The sequence below is a fragment of the Mauremys mutica genome, chromosome 8, assembly GCF_020497125.1.
Source record: "Mauremys mutica isolate MM-2020 ecotype Southern chromosome 8, ASM2049712v1, whole genome shotgun sequence".
NCBI classification, from domain to species: Eukaryota; Metazoa; Chordata; order Testudines; family Geoemydidae; genus Mauremys; species Mauremys mutica.
The window spans coordinates 68,061,566-68,067,565 of NC_059079.1; positions in this window are offsets into that span (position 1 = coordinate 68,061,566).

Below are 6,000 nucleotides of genomic sequence, written 5' to 3' on the forward strand. Positions count from 1 at the left end.
GTGGATCAGCGTACGCCATGTCGATCGATCTTGTGCCAAGGTTTCCCAGGAGGTGATGTCAATATCCAGGGACTTAAGAGAGGCTTTCAGCATGTCTTTGTATCGCTTCTTTTGTCCCCTGTGCGATCGCTTTCCTTGAGACAGCTCACCATAGAAGAGCTGTTTGGGGATGCGGTAGTCTGGCATCCTTACAACATGGCCTGCCCAGCGTGTCTGGGTTTTCATGAGCAGAGTGTAAACTGACAGCAGGCCTGCTCTAGAGAGGACTTCTGTATCTGGCACCTTATCCTGCCACCAGATCCTCAGAAGTCTGCGGAGGCAAGTCATATGGAAGTGGTTCAGCTGCCTAGTGTGCCTCCTGTATACAGTCCAAGTCTCACTGGCATACATCAGGGTAGTTAGCACTACTGCTCGGTAGACTTTAAGCTTTGTAGCAAGGCTTATTCCACGGCGGTCCCACACGTTGGTCAGCAGTCTGCCAAATGCAGAACTTGCCTTGGCGATTCTGCAATTGACCTCGATGTCAATTGTCACTGCGCGAGAAAGGGTGCTGCCAAGGTATGTAAATTGGTCCACTGCTTGCAGCTTTTGTCCCTTCACTGTGATGGTGGGCTCTTGGTGTTGGGCTTTCGGAGCTGGCTGGTGCAACACTTTGGTTTTCTTTATGTTGATGAGGAGGCCGAAGTTGTCACATGCTGCTGTGAATTTATCCATGCTAGCTTGCATTTCCTGCTCTGATCCAGCATTCAGGGCACAGTCGTCAGCAAAAAGGAGGTCTTGTAGCACAGTCTCCTTTATTTTGGTGACAGCCTGGAGTCTTCGCAGGTTGAACAGTTTCCCATCAGTCCTGTATCTCAGGCTGATTCCCAAGGAACTGTTCTGAAAGGCGTCTGACAGCATAGCTGAAAACATCATGCTGAACAGGGTCGGTGCCAACACACACTCTTGCTTGACGCCGTTTGTGATGGGAAAGGCCTCTGAAGCTTCTCCGTCGTCCAGAACACGAGCCGTCATGCCGTCGTGGAACTGACGTACCATCAGGATAAATCTGTCAGGGCATCCAAACTTCGACATGATGCGCCACAGACCTTCGCGACTGACAGTGTCAAAAGCCTTGGTAAGATCCACGAAGATGGTGTACAATTCGCGATTCTGCTCTTGACACTTCTCTTGGAGCTGTCGGACTGCGAAGATCATGTCCACAGTGCCACGCTCTTTGCGGAAGCCGCACTGTGTCTCGGGTAGTAGACCCTGTTCCAGGTGGTCAATCAGGCGATTCAGCAACACTCGTGCAAGGATCTTACCTGCGCTAGAAAGCAGTGATATTCCTCTATGATTATCGCAAACTTTTCAATTTCCTTTCCTCTTATAGAGGTGTACGATGGACGCGTCTTTCAATTCCTGAGGAATGGACCCTTGATTCCAGAAGGACTGGAATAGCTGAGTGAGTTTGTTAACAAGCATTGCACCACCATCCTTATAGATTTCCGCTGGAATTGCATCAGATCCTGAGGCCTTGCCACTAGACAGCTGGCTGATGGCCTGTAGGATTTCAGTCTCTGATGGTGGAACGTCCAGGCTGTAGTTGATATCCGCCTGGGGCATTCTGTCAATCGCCTCGTTATTGATGGAAGATGGGCAGTTCAGTACGGATTGGAAATGCTCAGCCCAACGCTGTAGAATCAGAGTCTTCTCAGTAATGAGAGTTACACCATCTAAGTCCAGGAGAGGGGAACTCCCTGAAGGCCGAGGTCTGTACAAGGATCTAAGGGCTTCGTAGAACCGTTTAGCATTGTTTCTGTCAGCAAACTTCTGGATTTCATCCGCTTTGGCACTCAACCAGGAGTCCTGCATCTTGCGAAGCTTGCTCTGTACAGTCCTGCGAATGTTGTTAAAGGCATTTTTCTTAGCTGTTGACAACGGGTCATTCTGATGAGCACGGTGAAGGCGGTGCTTTTCAGCAAGTAAAGCCTTGATCTCTTCGTCGTTTTCATCAAACCAGTCCTGCTGTTTCCTATGTGAGGGTCCAAGAACCTTCAGTGCAGAAAAGTGCACAATATTTCGGAAGCGTTCCCAGTTCCTCTCAACATTTTCCTCTAATTGCAGCTCTGAGAGTTGGTTGCCAAGATCTTCTACTAGTGAAGCTGCTGTGTTGGGGTTCCTCAGTTTACTGACGTTGATCTTTTTCATCACAGCTTTGTTTCCCTGCGGACGTCTCTTTGGCTTGATGTAAAGGCTTAATTTAGAGATGATAAGTCTATGATCAGTCCAACAGTCAGCACTCAGCATGGCCTTGGTCACCCTTACATCCTGTCTGTCTTTCCTCCGCACGATGACATAATCAATGAGATGCCAGTGCTTGGAGCGTGGGTGCATCCAGGACGTCTTTTTGCGAGTGGGCAGGCGGAAGATGGTATTGGTGATGATCAGATCATGAGCCGCACATGTCTTCAATAGTAGTAGGCCATTGCTGTTGCATTTGCCGATTCCATTTTTTCCAATGACGCCATCCCAGGCAGAGTGATTGGATCCTACTCTCGCGTTAAAATCGCTAAGTAGAATCAGCCTGTCGGTGTGCTTCACGGATGAGAGTAGGGCATCAAGATCTTCATAAAACTTGTCCTTTACTTCATCCGGATTCGTCATTGTGGGTGCATAAGCGCTGATTAGTATAACTCGCTTTCCTCTCGGTAGTGGAAGATGCAGTGTCATGAGTCGATCGTTCACGCCCTTGGGAAAATTGGCAAGTTTGCGGACAAGATGATTATTAACCGCAAAGCCAACTCCAGATTCACGACGTTCGTCACTGCTGCGTCCACACCAGAAGAATGTGTAACCACCTCCTGTTTCTGTGAGCTGACCTTCGTTGGCTAGACGAGTTTCACACAGGGCTGCAATATCGATGTTAAATCTTGCGAGCTCTCTGGCGACCAGGGCTGTTCTTCTTTCTGGTCGATCTGCTGAGGGGTTGTCTTGAAGCGTGCGTACATTCCATGTACCAATAATGAGTGGTGTCACCTTACGTTTTATTATTTGAAATTTTGTTGTTCGACCGCATAAGATGGGATCCCCTCCAGCCGCGGTAAGCTGGCCAGGGTTCTATGAAGCAAACAATGTTTAGGGCACCTTTTCTAGCCCCTTCCTCTTACTACGGAGGTGAGCAGTGCGGTCCTAAAGAGGACTGCTCAGTCACTCAGGTAGACGCCAAATCCAGCTGTTGCTTCGGTCAGAAGGAAGACGACCATTAGACCTGAGCCACCTGTGTGCAGGTCCGCGGCTACGGCTCCCAGTGTATCCACACCTGCTGCTTCGTCGCTCGCCCATCGCCACAGGACTTTAAGGTTTACGGAAATTGGAGGGATGTCAAGACTTGCACGTGAATAGGATTAAAGTGAGGGAGAGGTGCGCATAGTCAGCCTCACTCTCTCTTCCCAGATTCCATCTTGTTCCAATGGCAGGACATAGGTCGAGACGGTTGGAGATGGCCTGGGCGCAGTGGTTGACCAGGGCGTCTTTCGCGTCTTGCCGTGCTCTTAGCGTACCACATCGCTTGCAGAAACCGCCTTCATGACCGTTGGTCCTATTCTAAAAGGTCTCATCCGCTCAATCCGCCGGAGTCTGTCTTCACATGCTTGGGATAGACAAGGCCCTATCTCACCGTAGGTCTATGCAAGAAGGGTAGGCAGAATATGAAGTCCAGCTCTGTGCCCTGCTCATGGACAGGGAAGAGGCTGCTGGAGGTGAGATCTGGGGCAGGTGCAACAGAGACAGTGGATTCTCTGTGCACATTAACAATCATCAACTTTACTGGCCCCTGTATAGGGGCAGCTTGAGCAGTGACCTGTCTCAGCTATAGGCAGTAAGTTATATGGGTCCATGGTACCCATGCTCCACCAATTTTCAGGAACATGGGCCCAGCTCCACCAATGTTTGGGGCTCCTCTGATGGCCCCACATCCGCGGTCTCAGCTGCTGCCCAGGGCTCTGCTGCCAGCCCCAACCCCAGCTGTGGCCCCAGCCTTGCCCACTTATCCCTGTCTGGGTTCTCCCTCCTGGAGACATGTCCCTGCTCCCAGCACCAGCTGGGAGGGGTGGGTGGACAGGGGTAAGGATATATATCGGCTTACAAGGCAGGTGTGGGGGGTGAGGTGGGACTTGGACCCATTCTGGGCACCACCAAAAATTATACAAACCTGGCGCCCCTGGTCTCAGATGAAGACCTATGTCACTGGGACATCCAGTCTGCACCAGCAATGAATGAGGAAGTGTCCAGGTTGCTAGAAGCCCTGACAGGGCCATGCAGGCGTGAGCAAGAAGCCTCCCCCATTGCTGGACCACACAGGGACCCTTCCCACTCCAGTAGGGTTCAGTGCTCTGGGAAGTGCAGAGACTTCTCATTTTTGTTCTCTTCCCATTGCTCAGGAAGCAGAGACCAGCTGGAGAAAAGGGAGGGGGGAATAGAGGAAGTAGGGCATTGCCCTTGTCCTGCTCCATCCTAATGTGTGAAAGGTATTGCCCACTTGCCATGGGTGGGAGCAGCACCAGAGACGTCGTGTCTACCTGATAGATGAGCTCTCTGGCCTCCTCCTGGGCAGAGGGTCTCTGCCAGCCCATGCAGAGATTGCGGCTCATTGTGACACTGAAAACAGGAGATGTATCGGGGGAAAACAGTCCATAATGCTGAGCTCTTTGGTGTGACACATGACACCCTCCAGTGAACTCACAAAGAAAAATTAGGAAAGCCAAAAACACCCTGCCACCCATAGGCAGGTTCCACCAAGTGATCTTATCTGACCTCTCAGTCCTCGTCCTGAAAGGAACCCACACAACTCCTGAAAAGGACGAGCCTGGGAGTTTAAATTCATAACTCTGCTAGGCACTAAAAATCATGGACTGAAGAGAGATGCTGGATTTATGGCTTATTACACCAATCTATAACCCATTAGCGCCCTCCCCCTTTTTTTTCCCCTCCCCTATGACAGCAGAAATGTTAACGGGCCACTTCACCTTGCATGGTCCCTTGAAATAGCTGTTAACTCTTTATGCTAAACAATCTGTTCCCAGCTTGTATTTAGCTGTGACACTGAGTGCTTTTCCCAGGCCTGAGCTCAGTGTGGCTCCAAAGCTTGCCTTTCACCCACTGAAGCTGGTCTAATAAAAGGTGTTACCTCCCCCAGCTTGTCTCACTCAGGCCAGGTGTACGCTACAGACCTATGTCACACCCCTGAGCAATATAGTTGTACTGACCTAACCTCCTGTGTAGACAGCACTATGTCAGCAGGAGAGCTTCTCCCATCCATAGAGATACCCTCTTTTGGGGAGGTGGTTTAACTACACCAACGGGAGAAGCTCTCCTGTCGGCATAGGAATATCTTCACTAAGGCTTTGTCTACACTGGCACTTTCATCTTTAAAACTTTTGTCGCTGAGAGGTGTGAAAAACATCACTGAACGATAAATGTTTCAATGACGAAAAGCGGCGGGAGCCGCACTCCCAGCAATGAAGCTACAGCCCCTCATTAGGGGTGGTTTTATATTTTTGCCAGGAAAGCTATACTGTGCACCTTACACCAGCCATTGTAAGGTGCGCAGTGTATACATAGCACTGGTACAGTTGCGCCACTCTAGAGTGGCACATGAAAACAAGCCCTAGAGAACACCACACTCATGGATGCACCTTAGGAAGTCCACCAGTGAGAGATCCCCATCCGGGAACCTCAGTGTCTCTGCAGCTTACACTTCATGTGATGCACAGTTAGGGACAGATCCTCAAGAGTATGTATGGAGAATCTAGGTCTTGAGCCCTGATCCTGCAAAGGCAGGAGCACATGGTTAACATTATACATGTGAGTAATCCCATGGAACTCACTGGGACTAATCACGTGTTACTAGCATAGAATCATAGATTATTAGGGTTGGAAGGGACCTCAGGAGATCATCTAGTCCAACCCCCTGCTCAAAGCAGGACCAATCCCCAAATGGCCTCCTCAAGGATTGAACTC